Source organism: Bombus bifarius, unplaced genomic scaffold, assembly GCF_011952205.1.
Source record: "Bombus bifarius isolate JDL3187 unplaced genomic scaffold, Bbif_JDL3187 scf7180000008212, whole genome shotgun sequence".
Classification (NCBI taxonomy): domain Eukaryota; kingdom Metazoa; phylum Arthropoda; class Insecta; order Hymenoptera; family Apidae; genus Bombus; species Bombus bifarius.
The window spans coordinates 407,907-423,642 of record NW_022884515.1 but is presented as its reverse complement, the minus strand read 5'-3'; the positions used below and the strand labels follow the sequence as shown (position 1 = coordinate 423,642).

The window sequence follows — 15,736 nt, the reverse complement described above, 5'->3', positions numbered from 1 at the left end:
GTACATACGCTTTTGCCTTCCAGTTCTCTTCCTTTTCTCTTCCTTCCTCTTCCTTTTCTGCCTCTTCCTCTTCTCTTTTCACCATCGAATCTTTGCATTGTTCACTTTCGTTCTAACTTCTCCCTTCTAACCTCTTTCACGTGTCGTTTCTTTCTTAGAGATTCGCCTTTTTTATTTCCATTTTCCACACTTTTATTTGGCAATGATCTTTTTTTTTTTGTAGCGGTTGGTCGGAGATTCTTTTGTTTGTTCTGAGAGATTAAAAGAGGTCCGGTAATTTATTGTCACGATAAATTAGCCAAAGCTGCTATAAATAATTCAAAATGCGATTTTGCAAATGAAAATATAAATCACGTAGTTTGCCAATGGAAGTTCCCTCGGATATTAATGGAAACTAGTCTCAGAAGTTGCTATTCGCCTTTAGAATTGATCAAGAAATTGCAAGGTATAAACTTTCGTAAAATTTAAGAAATTAAAAAATATATTTACGTGTGTTTTTATGTCTTTTTATTACAATCGGAGAAATTCTTTAAGTAAGTGTTAACAAATATACCTTTTCATTTACCTTCATGTGCGTATACACAGACACTTACGTATAAGTGAAGTATATATCTCCATTTCGGATTCTTAACAGAAAGAAGACAGAAGAAAATATGTTTCCCACGCGAGGATTTAATCTTTTAACCCTTCATTGGTGTTCATAACAAATTCATCTTCTTCATTTACATAACAAATACCATGTCAGTTTTAAAAAAAGTTCACGTTAAGGCTATTTACCACTCGAAGGATTAAACGTTGATATTAGAGTATTTGTGAAATTCGTGTTTATGGATTCTGGGTTCCATTTTGACTCGGTACGAGGGGGTAAAATTTTTACGTCGTGTTCACCATTTATCCCTTCCGTTATACCGCTCCGTTCTCCAATTAAGCTATTATTAATTTCTCTTTCGGAGTTCTTCTCGCTGTTCCTCTCCCTTTCCACGCTTTCCAGGCCTGAAAGTCGGCGAGGAACAAGGGACACGGAGGGAGGACCGACAGATAAAACTCGAGTCGTTAACTCGTCACGCCGGAAACCGACGCATCTATCTTTATCTACGGCCCGTCTGCCAGCAAGGCTGGCTTCTTCTTGAAATTCCTTCGGCCTTCGACGATTCCTTTCCCTGGTTCTTTCTTCTCCATTGCTATGAGAAATTTTCCGCTAAAACTAATTCGCTGATACTAATTTTATCGAGGATACCGACATGGAAATTATATTAACTCTTTGAAACGTGTAACAAGTAATGTTTCGACGTTACTAGCAAAAGTACAACAAATTTTGCTTTTCAAATTCGTACTTTAATTCAATTTCAATGTTGTACTTTACAATTAAAAATAGAAAGACAAATTTGCTACTTTTTAGAAAATATTTATATTTAGGAATACTGAAATTTATGGTATTTAAAACAATATTTCAACTTTCTCCAAATGTAATGGAGAACAAAGGATGGAAGATAAAAGAGAAATGAAAAATTAAATGGAAGTGTTTTTTCAATTGTGGTTTACAGCAAGTTCCAAGAATAGTTCCAATCGAATAACCCAAGTTAGTTAATGATTTATCGTATGTACAAAAAGTGCTGCACGAAATGTAAATAGAATATATTTTCTTAGCCAATTTCTCCTCCACTTAAATCGTAATTACAATAATTTTGTCCAATTACATATTTAAAGTTCGCAATCTTGGCGTCTTTACATGACGGAGGCAGAATAAAAAGCAGTATATTATTATTGATTTTAATTGATGAAAAAGGAAATATTAGCGAGTTCAACGCACGTTCTGACTTATTTTTGCAGATAATCTGGTATTTATCGCGACCTTCGTTACGTCTTAGTCGGTTTATGTTCGACCAGCAGAAAAAGAAGGGAAGCCGGGTGAAGTATTAAGGGTCACAAGCTCATTAACGCGACTCGTGGTAATGAGGCGAGCGAGGCGCTGTTCAGGAACATCTGCCGGGTTTCCCTGCCGTTTCGTAAAACGGAGAGCTGGTCGAAAAGGAAACAGGATTCGGATGAAAGTTCTTGGAATTTTTTGGTTTCCCGCTCTCTTCTGCTGATTCATCAGTTCCAGCGTTTCAATAGTCCTTTAATACTTTAAAGAGCGCTTTGTATGTCTTGGGAAATTATTATTTATTTCGAAGAAATCTGAATATTCGCTAGAAAAAAGTCCTCGGATTTAGAAATGGTCAATACCATTTATCTCCAAAGCATAAAATTTTCAAATAATTCGAAATATTTAATATTGCAACCTTCAATTATATGGTTTCAAAATCTGCACAGTTCCTATACTTGCAAAACTCTTAGCAGAGTTTCAAGTTCTCAAGACTTCCATAAAAATATCAGATTCCTCAAACTGCAGAACATCGTTCAAAATAATTTGGAAGTCGAATACAAAACGATTTTATTACGTCAATTTTAACTCCTAAGGGAGTACGTAATCATTCACAAATTAATCACGAAGCTATCAAGTTTAAAAACACTACTATTTTCAATATAGAGCACTCTTCGTTAAGGTAGTAAGTAAGTAACGTTAAATGCGAACGAATAATAAAATATCTCTGAATAGATATACGTTCCAGTGATTCTAAAATTCTTCTAACATCCAAAGCTAATTTCTCAATTAAAATTAAACTCCCAAAATATCTCTTTCGTCTCCCTTTTCGGAATCAGTCTTCTCTAAATCCTCCACGATTAACAACACCAAGACTAAACGAACTTCTCACGTACCTACCGCTCTGTCGCGAAGCAGACAAGTAGACAAGAAGTTTCCACGAAGATACGACGAAGCTTCGCTAATCACTGGAACGACGCGAAATCCCACGTTGACAAAGTGTCGGCCGTCTCGAGACGACTAAACACCAACACCGGCGAGGGACGAGTTTCGCGGCTTTGCCTCGGATTAAGTTGGGAGCCTAACGCTTCCACGGGGTTTCAGGTTATGATATTTATTCCCTCGGCTCGGTGAGCCACGGGATGATCGAGAGGCAAAGGAAACCATATGGACGACGCGGCACGCGCTTCAAACGCGGCTACGAAAAGAAAACGAGCCAACTATCCGGCGGGGAAAATGGCGAGGAAATTTTTTTTCGACCCGCGCTACTGAGATCTATTCTTGATTTAAGCTGGTCGAGAAAGGAGGAAATAGATCGACTAACGTTGGTAGCGATCGAAGAGGCGGTATACGCTCTAAACAGTTGACTATAATGAGAGTCGACAGGTGTCGTGCGTGGGTGAAATGTGTTGGAGTTCATCCGCGATGTTATTAATTCGTGAGAGAATGATTATATTGGTAAAACGTTCTTTCTCGTCATATAATTGATTGTAATTAGCTTTCCTGCATACAGAGTGTCTATTGCACATAGTAATTTGAGTTATTAGGCAGTTTAGTGAATGGTTAGTAGTATCGGCTTGATATGATCAGACAATGTTTAAAACAGTTCACAGGTTGAAGAGAATATTTAACTTTGTTAGTTTTAACATTCGAACTACTAGGTTCTTTGGTTTAGTTTTCGGTTTTTTTGGTTTTACAACTGCTAGAAATGTGCAGGTTTTTTTGGCAATATTAATGTTGGCTTTTGTCAAAGAAAGAAGGAGTACGATATGCATACATATGTTCTCCCTTTCCATTTTCATTGTATAAGTAATTCTAATTAATTCCATAAATTGAAAAGCAGAGAAAAGCGAGTAGATTCCAAAAGCGATATTTTCTTATATTCGTATTGAAATTTCTGCAAATAAATCATTTCCTTTTTCGCAAATGGAGTATAAATCACGTGTTTGTATTACAAAATTGAAACAAAGCAATAAAGTCGATTAATTCGACTTATTCGACAAATTTTTATGAAGAAATGTTTCTTTCTCATTAGATTGTTAAGATTAATATCTTTTTTTTTCTATAATTAGTGAAATACGAATGTTGATATCGGAGATATTAGGATCGTGGCGCTAATGGAAACGCACACCGTCAATTTCAGCGATTTTCTGGTAATTTCGTGGACGCTGTCCGCAATTCATCTCACCAAGGTTGGCACGATGCCATGGACGCCTCGCGCAACGAGCGTCGAAAAGCGCCACGAGAATTTCTTACCGCGAAAAGTCGTGAAACATCGTGGCACGGGGTTATTCTCCTCGTTCATACGGATATAGTCTTTTAAACGACGTTTTCACGGGGTCGTAGTTCATTCGCGAGGCTTTATATTTAGCGTTCCTCACGACTGCTCGAGTTCATCTTCTTTTCGAGCTTCCTGACAAAAGCTTTCTTGTTTAGTTACAGACAAATTATGAAGTAATCTGTGATGTTACACTTTTGAGAATATTACACTTATAATATATACGTAATATCGAATTAAGAGTTGATAATAATAATAGTAAATACACTAATTGTATTCGATTTAATGTCCTATTAAATTTGAAGTCGATTAAAATAAATTGCTTATTTCACTCGTATAACTTCTAATGACCTATATCTAAAACTTAATCCTTATGTCCATCCCCGAATTCTATCTTACAAAATCTTCAACTACTCCAAATTATAGCAACCGAATAACAAAATCCACGTTGGAACCAAATTCATTTCCAAACGTCTAATCCTTATTCTCGCTTCCAAATTCTACTTATGATCTAGAAAATCTTCGACTCACCTATAATAAATTAGCAAATAGTTAATACTACACTGAATAAATAAGTCTCAAACCTGCTCATAACGACTAAAAAAGACATCTATGCAAAGACCAAGTTGCTTACAAAAAATATACCCTGATAAAGCTCAACCCCGTTTCCAAATTCCACTCGTAATCAATAAAATCTTCAATCCCCCCCCCCCCAAACTGCACCGGAAAAGGCAAAACCTATGTAAAATGCAAATAAATCTAAAAAGAACCGAACACTATGCTGATCATCCTCCTTATAACCCGTCAAATCTTCAACCTCCGCGGATTACACGTAAGAAAGCAAAACCCGCGTGAAAGCTACATTGATCTGAAAAAGTCGTTCACGCCGTACGATGAATCGCACGAAGGAAACGTGTTCTTCGTCAACAACTCTCGGTAAACGACTCATCGAGCGACAGCTCGGCCCATAAGTATTCCCTTAATCGACCCGACCGTCTCGTGAGAACTGGCCACAATGTTTTCGTGGCCGGCTGAACGGCCTCCCCTTTCCTCCCTCTCCTCGTGGAACACCATGGACAGGGCTAAATGAGGGCCTCGTTAATCAAGATATTTACACGCGTGCACGGTCGCTGTGGCATCGATATGCAAGCCGTGGCCGCGGCTCGATCGAAGCCGCTCCTTCGTTGAAAATCCGGCCTAACGCCGCTCTGCGCTAGCGCGTTATTTATAGGCTATTCGAACGCTCCGTAGCGCCTCGCGAGTACGTGAGTCTAATTCATTTAAAGCGGATACACGCAGTCACGGGGGAGAATTCGTCCATAGGGGGAGACACGGGGAGATGGCGCGTTTCGAGAGCTCGTTACGCTGGAATGTTTCTTCGATTAGCATATCGAATTAATATTACACAGGTCCGCTGCGTGGTCCGTGTTAAAACGCGACGAATCACCAGAAAGGAGAACCTGTTGCGTCCTTTAACGCACGAAATTGCTTTGAGTGAAACAGAATGTGGACAAAGGGTTTTATGTGGTTTAAATCGGTCGATAGATACGATTTGGAAGATTTCGTACAGTTGATAGAGATCGTGAGTGGAACGAAGGGAATACGTCAGTTTTAATTGGCCAGAGAAATTTGTTTTTAGCGAGTTTAAACGGCGATTGTACGGCATATGGAAGATGAAGTCGTCGGCGAGTAATTGGCGATGTTCTGTTTTCTCGTCTCGATAAAATTATTCGCACACATTCGTACTGGCATCAGGCAGTCGTTTTCAATAGTTGCGGATTTGTGTGGCACTTGTTCGTGGCTAATAATCATTTCCGATTACCGATTATTCTGTAGATTACGTTTCAGACGTATTGCTTACTCGATACGACGTAAAATTATAACTTGACTTTGCATATTTAGCCTATAACGATTACGATATAAAGTTGAAACTTCATTTTACTGACTCTTAAACGAATCTTGTCCAATTTAAGGAACGATCGGTATATAAAGAAATTATAACGAACATAAACGAGTAACACGATCGATTAAGGAAAAAGAGGAGTAACTTGCTCCCAATGATTCCACTTTCAGAGAACTTTTTTGGGATTAAATGAGCGATCAGCGAAGGCTCCTTTTTTCTTTTTCATTGTGGCCATTAGCAGTTCCTCTACGAATGACGCAGCTTACCTGTCTTGTCGCGGAGATGCGACGTTAATGCGCTTTTTGTGTTTTCGCGAAAGAAATTTATCGCGCCACCCGCTGGATTTATCGCGCCTCTCCCTGCCATCGTTTCTTCTAACCCTTGCAGTTACGAACGACGAGCGCACTCGAAGATCTTCGTTGGAAACTTTCTGCTTTTCCTTTCTTCTGTTATTTTTGCGAATATAACAATCGATCCGAAACTACGCGATATTTCATACAGATAAAAAAAGGGTGAAAATAAAATAATTCAATCAAACAAATTCAGTAACCTAAAAAATTTCACTTTCTCTTATCGCAAGCTAAAAAATCTCAATTCTTTCCATCCTAAACCGAAAACAAAAAGGATTCCTCCTTCTTAAATTCCACCTTCGCAAATCGAAAGATTCCAATTCCTTAGGTCGCAGACCAACGAGTATCAATTCCTACATCGAAAAACACAAAAATTCCAACTCCTTGCACCGCTAACCAAGAAACTCCAATTGTCCTTAGCGTAAATCAAAAACTTCCACTTCCTACCGCTGCAAATCAGAAAATTTTCTTCCATACACCAAGAAACAGCAACCTCCTATATCGTAAATCACTTTAACACAAAAAAAAGAATTAAAATTCCAATACGTCTACAAATCCGCAAGCAAATTTCCGAAAGCGGCACGTCCCGCGTGATTAATTAACATTCTCAAGAGCGTATCGCGCGTGGTTAATTAAACTTCGCGCGATCACGGCGCGAAAAGCGTCGGAAAACTAATCTTTCTCAATTACCAATGGAACGAAGGCAACCGTTGGTCCCTTCTGGCTTATGTCCATGGCGCCCCAAGGCTTTCCTCTCGCGTGCTGATCAAACGGCCCCTTAAATCACCGGCCACGCTTTTCCCCTAATTAACGATGATCCGCTCGTCAGAGACGTGACGTGGGGAAGAGGGTGGCGCGTTCCTCGCGGCCGATTTACACGCGAGATTCGACTACCGTTCGGTGGTTTTTCAGGGATCCTACGCTGGATGGATACGTGACGGGTGTACGGTATACACCCCCGGCTCGGTTTCACGGCATAGAAAACCTTACCGGCTCTTTGTCGCCTTATTCCTTTTCAGGTTTCGGTTAAAATCGACATGCAGGACAGGCAACCGTACGCTTCTGTCGCCACGACAGGATGCGACTGCTCGTCTCTAATGAAGTAATTCGTGCGCAAAAACGTCGCGCGGTACACGGTGAATTATTCATCGGCCGCGGGATCGCGCTGGAAAACGTTCCGCCCTATAGGCGAGGATTCGACTGCGACTCGAGGACGTGGCTTTTCCTTCTACGTGGCGTCGTGTTATCGTTTTCTTCTTGCGCATGCGGGGATTGATTTTAAATTGGTTGTTTGTGCCCGTCAATTAAGAATGTTTTGTTGTAGTGGTGATTAGGGCGACGAGGAAGAGTGGTTATTAACGTTTAGAATTTAAATGTGTATTAATTTCTTTAAAAGGATAATTGCAAGGTAACGTCGTATTTAACGTTGTTGCTTTTTCATATTAGATGAACGTATTAATCGAGCATGTTCTACGATCATGCTATATCGATCATGTTAGCCGATAGGAATTAATTATATTTCCTATCTCTAAATTAATATAGTCTGTATCAAACTAAGATGTATAATTACATGTATGTATATAATGGAGAATTACTTAAGAGGGGCTGAAGATTTTATATTTTCGTTCTTTTGTAGCATTATATAAAGTGGAAGAGAATATGTCCTTTATAAGAAGTTCAACACGTGTCAGAGAAGGATTCGATATGGAATTTATGAAGCTACGTCAGACCCTTGGGCTGTCGGTTATTGTCAGCAGCTGCCATATAATAACGCTTGTTTACTGTGCTCGATGATTGATATCTCGTACCAGCTATGCATATCAACACAATAAATCTTGCGCGGCAAAACAATTGGGATTCACATAGTTTATGTGGTAATACTTTTATCGCGATTCAATATTATACGCTGCTTGGAACACTGTGCAACTAACTATGACGAAAATCCTTCATGTCTAATAGCCTCCGCTTACTTTCTATCCCGAGATTAAGTACTTTGTCCTTTGGACCATACTTTATTATTTGTAACACGGGTTCATTCATTTCAATCCGTCAACCAATTATTACTTTCGCTAGCGAGGATTATTATTCGCAGGATTTTTATCTTATTTGTTTAAAATAATATCGAATTGTTCTTACTATTAGAACTACTAAAACAAAGTCCTTATACTTTCACTATACGCTGTATTATAATTATAATTCAGCTTAATATGTTTCCGATAAACACAAAAGTAGAAGATCTAACACACGAAATGATACAACATTAGGATTAGAGTTGCTGCTGTATCCTTTAATCGCGTCAATAGACTTCAACATCATAAAAATGATAAAAACTTTCGAAAATGTAAAAAATTGTTAAGGTCTAACATCGCTAGTCGATCGAACGACCTTACCTTCTTAAAGAACCTAAACATTCGATCGTGGAATCACGACTGCCACTCTCCAGGCCCAAGCAAATACACAAAAAGCCTAGCCGTTAGATCACACAATCCCATTTCGTGATCCCACGATAAATCACAAACTCTCCACCTTCTCTCGCCTCTCATCGGCAACAATCACACCCTATCCGATCTCCGGAATTGACTCAATATTTGCGCAACGCGTTAAGACGTTGCCGAAGAATAGCCAGGACACATCGTCGAGAGACATTCCGTGCCGTGTGGGAAGTAACGATCCGTGGAGATGAAAAAGGGACGAGGCAGAGCGGCGCGGCGTGCAAGTTCTCTCTTCGTGGCAGCGGCGAAAGAAGATGGAGAGGAAAAGAGGGGTCGAAGGAGGGACAGGCCCCAGGTAGAGGAGGAACGAATATCGTGGGTACACCGAGGGCCGTGACTAATGACTCTATTGACGCTCGGACAGAGAAGTTGGAACCAGAGGAGAACCGAAGGTCGTTTACCGGCACAGAGGAACCGACTCTCCGCTTCTCTCCGCTTCGCTCTAACTTTCTCGCTCTTGCTGGAGTTTCTCGGGGCCATCGATGACTCTCGATGGCCTCCTCTTGCCGAGTCGCTCGTTATCTCCGGAGGAGCTTCGAAAAGGAAGGTCAGAAAGTGTCGCGGCTGACCTTTCGGTAATGAAGCTAATGCCGAACTCGACGGGTGTCTGTGGACCAACGTTTCTCACCATGGTCACGCTTCTCGTGGCTGGCTTTTTCATCTTCCTTTTTCTTTTTCAGCTGGACAGAGTTGCATCGATGGTTATTAGATATCGAGATCGCTTTGTAGCGAGGGAACTGAGGAAGCGACGTAGTAAGTGATATAAGTGCTGGGCGAGATTTTTGATAGTAATCAGACATGTGCGTTTGGTAATTTGGTATGTTACTGTCAGTCGCGAAAGTATTTGTTTAAGGTGTAAGGTGTTGTATGAGAAAAGGACCAATTAAGAGCATTTTAAAGGCAAGATAAAAGTTGTACATGAAATATTAATATAATCCATACCTAGTTTGAAAAAATGAGATTGTATGAATTTGCAATGATCATGTATACCGCATATGCTATTCGACGAATTATTTCGTAATGTTCAAGCAAAACTACTAGAAAAATCCTGCGAAATTACAGAGTAGTAAGAACAATCAATAAACTCATAGCGAACAAACCATTTGCTCAATAAGTCCAAATAAACGGACTTCCACTAAACTCATCGTACCACGAGACTTTCACCCACGTCCAAACAAAAGCCGAATGTCCACTGAAGCAGAAACCATGTCGAATTCCAAAAACAAAAAACCCTTTCAATCACCCCTGTGCATACAAGAAATCGATTTCCAAATCGCTCACGTAATTCCCCTTCAACGAACGCAACAAAAGATGATACAACGTCTCGAAGAAGCAGAAAGAAAAAAAATAGCGATCCAGGAGAAAAACACTCGTTTCATTAATCCCATTCACCCCGTTGCTCGATACGCGATCGTTCGAATCGAATCGCTTTTTGCCCGAGACGTTTCGCCTCGTCGAAAGTTTCGCCCTCGTGGTCGGAAACGATGAAGATTTTAGTTATGCCCTTCCTCCCCTCGCTCTGCTATTTCTCTCCAAATTGAAGAAGCCGCTACGTTTTGTCACGCTTTTTAGGCAGAACGCTGTAACGTGGCCGTGATTGCCTCGTACAATTACCTTCTCGGCTGGTTCTCGCTGGGTTCTCTTTCTCCGCGTCACCTCCGCGGGCCCCATCGGACCCGCTCGTTTTTCTATCCCCACCGGTGTGTACGCACACCTACAGCCTAATGTACAACACGGTGCGAGCAAGGCATAAAACGACCAGGCCCTCTTTTTGCCCGGACGCCACGCTTCATTCCGACCGGGCGAAATTACCGGTCGTCTCTTCCTTTTGGCAGACCGAGAGAGAGACCCCGGGCAAACCCGTCACCCTGCCCTCGATCCCGACTCCCATCGCACTCTATATACCCGCCAACGTCGGATTAAGTTCTTCTGAGAGCCTCACGAATTTCTTATTCCCAGACAAGTATCGTCAATTTTTCGTCGACGTGAATTCATCGATGTGAATTCGTTGTGAATTCGTGATCGCTCCGTGTTTATACGTACGGAGTTGCCTAACCTCTCGGGTCACTGGCAATATCGCGAATAAAATGCAGCCATTGTGCGTTGCACAATGTCATACACATTTGGTGTAGACGTCTCAGCAGTATAACTCAACTTTCTCCTCGGAGACACATCTAGTGTCTACGAAAACGTATCAAACGTAGCCTATCTGTGCTTTTAAACAACCATTGCTAAAACATATATAGAACGCTTGTCGAGGAAAGCTTTCATATTTCGATTTATATTTTCGCTAGTGCGACTAAAGAAACGCAACTTAGGCAGAGATTCGTTTCACTCTTTAGTACCTTGGATATTTTATACATTTTTCTGTATTACATATATCCTGCGCATTTCCCATAAACGCGTAAAGACCCAAGCTGTAGCGATGACTAAATTTATGTAACAAATAACGTTCTTCGTAAATTTGATAAATAATGACAGAAAAATGTAACTTCCAGTATAACGGATATCTACATAAGTCAGAATACTTCAAGTTCCGCCGTCCGAGAGTTAAACAATTCCTGCCCCTCGTCCCCGCAACTCGTCCTATTTCAACCACCTCACCGCCCTCCGAAACCAACGTTTCACTAACATAACACCGCGAAATCAATCAGAAGCACCTCGGGACACACTCTCACCGATACATGAGTACAGCAGAACATACACTAGCGAAGAACCGACTGGAAGAAGGATCTCTCGAAACGAGTTCGAAGGCATGAGGATCGCGTGTGCTGGAGGAACGGAACAGCGAGGAGCGACCAGGGCTACGGGGGTGGGGGATCGACGCGTCGTCGTTAATTTCCTCGAGGATCCCACGAAGCAGCGTGGCCAGGCGTCGCGAGCGCGAACAGCGTCGTAATAGCGCGGCGTGTGCTCGCGCGAAGCAAGGTCGACGCGAGTGCGAGCTTACAACATTCCCCCGTTCTCCTCTGCCTCCAACTCATTCGATCTCTTCCTTCGTCTCTTCGCCATCGTCCTCCTTCTTCCTCTTCTTCCTCCCTCGCCTCCTCTCGATCCACCTACCCCCGTCGTGGTCGCGCTAATAAAATGCTGCGCTTGGCTCGTTCGCTTCGCGCTCGCTCCTCTCGCGAGAAGCCCCTCTTTACATTTACATGGCCGGCTCCTCGAGGCCGCTCGCGAGGACATCGCGCTCATGAATTTATCCCGTGAGTCGTACGGAGAGGGAGGAGGCACGAGATGATAGCCGGATAACGTTGGCGTATCATTGGACCAGTTCTTGGAGACGCGAAACGCGACCCGCACGGTGAATCGAAATGGCAGGAATTGTCGGTGTGTTTGCGCTGCTTCTTTTGGGTTGGACTGATGGTTGTTGCTTAGTTTGTACAACGGAGGTGGGTGGTTCGAGGAGGTTAATTGTTTTGGCGAGTTGACTCGTTGAAGTACTTCGTTAAGTGGGTGCAAGTGATATATTCTTATACATTGTCAGAAACTCTGTTTTGCTGAAAATAAGCAAGAGATATTTGAGAGTGAAACGACTGAAAGCATCGGCGTGTATCTTTTGTTGCTTCCGAGTTGAGCTGAATTGGTGGTTTTGTAGTGCTGATGGATGATCGAAGGAGGGATCGTTTCGTGGAACGAGTTTATGATGTGCCGCACAGAGTAGGTGGAAGGATGTAAGTGATATCGTTAGGTGTTTCAAGAAATTTTATTTTGTCGAAAATAAGGAAGCGTTCAAATATTTTTTTAAGTGGTACTAGAATTGGTTGAAGAATAAGTTGAATAGATTGTGAAGAAGATTAGGTTGGTAGTATTAGGACGTGGAATAACAGTAACGTTTTCAGAAACAAATTTATTAACGTCAGATGTAAGTAATTATTTTTTTATTTGCCTGAGAAAATTGTATATGCAGAACAGATTACAATATATTAATGGTAATTAAAGCAATTTAAGTGATACCAATCAAAAGGTGCAGCTGCCGTAAATCGAATTACAAAAGAACGACTTCAACTTCCTACTAACAGCCGCTCGTATCGAACTGGATAGTGCGTAAAGTAAATGTCTGTAATGTAATTCAATTTACCATGTTCTTATAAATGTTGTCAACCTCTTTCCTCTACCAGTAACTTATAATATAGCTGTCAAGAAATTCCAGCAATTCTCGAGAAACCATGTGTACAAGTCACAAATAAATGTAATATGTTTCGTAACATTTTTTAAAGGCAGCAGTATCGAATCCAATACAGAGTCCTTTTGGATCGTTTAAATTCCAGAAAGCAAGCGAATCGAACGCTCCTGCATCGTGATCGGCCATTTTCCCCTCGTTGAACGGTCAACCGAACCGTCTGGCCGCTCGTAAAGCCGGTTGATTTATTCAACGGATCAGCGTGGAACAGCGACTAATTAGCGCGATTAGCTTGCGCCACACGATCTTCGTATTCGTACGCGGTTGATCGTTTCGCGGTGCATGAATGGACGCCTTCGAATAGTCAGACTAATACCTGAAACCTGGCCGATCGAGCAAGTAACGAGCGATCACGTTGAAAGGTGAGTAATATCTAGTTACCACGAGCCGTTCCACACGCTTCGTCGTATTTTACGAACGAGCACAGCAGAGGGACTCGATAGTAACACACGACCGATCATTATATCGAAGTTGACGCGTCGTTGCCTTTCAGCGAACCTGACGGCGAATTAACGATGAGACCAATTAACGATGGAAGAATGAGGAGAGCAAAGTATGGGAGCGAACGGTTTTTTAACAGAGATCGAGGAAGGTGGTTGAAGGATTCGAAGGTTGGTGGACGACGTTCTGCAGCTTGAAGATGAATAAGGGGACTAATTAACGAAGGAGAACGAGCAGAGGTGACTATGAAAGATAGGAGGATGTTGTGTAGCACTGTTTTTCACAACCAATAACGATTGTGATATTTCTGTATTGACATATCGTAACACATGCAATTACCATTATATTTCTTTTAATCTTCTTCTTCAACCATTGACGTAAGCAGTTCTCTGATATTATAAGTTATAGCGTAGAAGAATACGCACGATGTAGGTACAATAAAATTAAAGAGGATATCGAACCAGTTTCATCTAACGTCACAAGGACCTAAAAAAAAAAAAAAAGAAAAAAAGGAACAATGACCCCTACGTCCAAAGATAATACATAATTCACACGTATCATAAAACACCTCAAACTCCTAATCTCTTCAAATCGCGCATCAACCTAAAATTTCCTACCCTGCAAAAATTGGAATTCCTAAAAACCGAGTGCCTCGACCCCGCTCGTTTCCCATCAGAATCGCCAATAGTACGGTTAAGGAACCAAAGAGACGGTCTCGGAGCTGGCTCGTTTCCCAAACGTCTCAAGCTCGACCCCTTGGGGGCTCCACCCCCGTACGCGCCGCGGAAAGGGGCATCATAAAGACCCGACTAAATTACACGACGCGCCATCGAGCGCATTCAATTAGAGAGGATACTTTACAGCGAGCAAGCGAGGCAAAACGCGCGCGTCCAGGGTTGATCCGCCCCTGGTGTGTACGATCGCGCACAGGTTGCATCCGGACAGCGCATAGGTGCCCACAGGCTCGTTCGTTTGTGTAAAGAGAGGATATCATACACGCAGGGAATGTGTACACGTGTGTGGGTGCATTTCGTGGTAGAAGGTGGTGGAGGTGGAGGTGTGTCGACAATCAAGATTACGTGGGCGGATACACGCGCAGCCCAGCGCCGCCGGCCTGACTCTGTCCTGTCCCGCTTCTTCTTCTTCTTCTTTGTCGTCCATCTCTTTCTTCATCTTTTCTTTCGCCTTCGTCTTTTGGTCTCCTATATCGTTCCTCCTTCGCCTCCATAGGTTTGTTTCGTTTCACTGTGGTTCGTTCCATGTTCTGCACGGTCCTCCGATGCCTACACTATTTACAATTCCCGCGGCGTGCCATGCAAGTGCGCGCATCAGTCGCACGCTTTAGGGCCACTCTAGATCACTCTCCCTCTCGACCACTTCTCCGATTAACTCGCATCCTGACGCACAGGATCCGTGCTGACGCCGTGCTTCCTCTTTCTCCTCGCAAAGCGGAATGCGCAGAACTGTACGTGCATTCTGGTGAAGGGAATGTGAGATTAGGAAAGTACAATATTCGCAAGTTAGGGAATAATTAGAGAGAAGATTTCTTCTGCGGATTTGTTGAATTTTGGGGGTGTGAGGTTACGAAGAGATTCGAACAGCGAAGTCAATTGAGTTTTTAGCGAAATAATTTTTTAAGGCGTATAAATATGTACGTCACGACTGGTATCAAAAATACAACAAACAAATAAGTATTAAATCGTTCCAATCAAAAAATGAAATAACCTAATACACGATTGTTTTGTCATTATAGAAACAACGATAAAAATCTTTGAAACTTCAACAGTCTCGATAGGTGTCTTAATAGTTACAAGAAGAACTATACACGCTAATCTCTCATGCTCTTCTAACATCTCGATACACCCAAAAACTGTATAATCCAATATAGAATTAACTCGTCACTGAGCGATGACACCATTGAAAACAGCCAGCCAGCAAAACGTTACACCATATACAATTCCCCTTTCATCCAGCCCACAAACGACCAATCCCAGTCTTTGTTCCCAGCCATTCGTTTGCGGGAAACCGCGTGTTTACGCGATTCCATATTAAATCTGCGTGGGTGACCTGCTTCCCCCTTGTGTCTCCCCCCTTCCCTCTTCTTCTGTGTGGCTCGGAGAAAAAGGGTGCTCCGACAGGGAGAAAGCGGGAAACAAATGAAGGGACGAGAAGCATAATGGTGCGGTCGTGAAACGGGGAAGGGTGGGTGGAGGAGCCAGGAGAGG

The 15,736-nt window shown here is 42.1% G+C and overlaps 1 protein-coding gene and 1 long non-coding RNA gene across 4 annotated transcripts in view; one reads left to right on the top strand and one right to left on the bottom strand.

Annotated features, from left to right (window-relative positions):
• LOC117210750 (transcriptional activator cubitus interruptus) overlaps positions 1 to 15,736 on the bottom strand; it is a 145,961-nt gene that overhangs the window by 29,073 nt on the left and 101,152 nt on the right. The window lies entirely within an intron of this gene.
• LOC117210752 lies at positions 12,052 to 13,938 on the top strand. 2 transcript variants are annotated; one of them, XR_004488152.1, is made up of 3 exons: positions 12,052 to 12,561; positions 13,159 to 13,432; positions 13,564 to 13,938. It is a non-coding gene; the product is annotated as an uncharacterized LOC117210752 (long non-coding RNA). The 2 variants fall into 2 exon arrangements; XR_004488153.1 differs by lacking the exon at positions 12,052 to 12,561 and adding an exon at positions 12,777 to 13,079.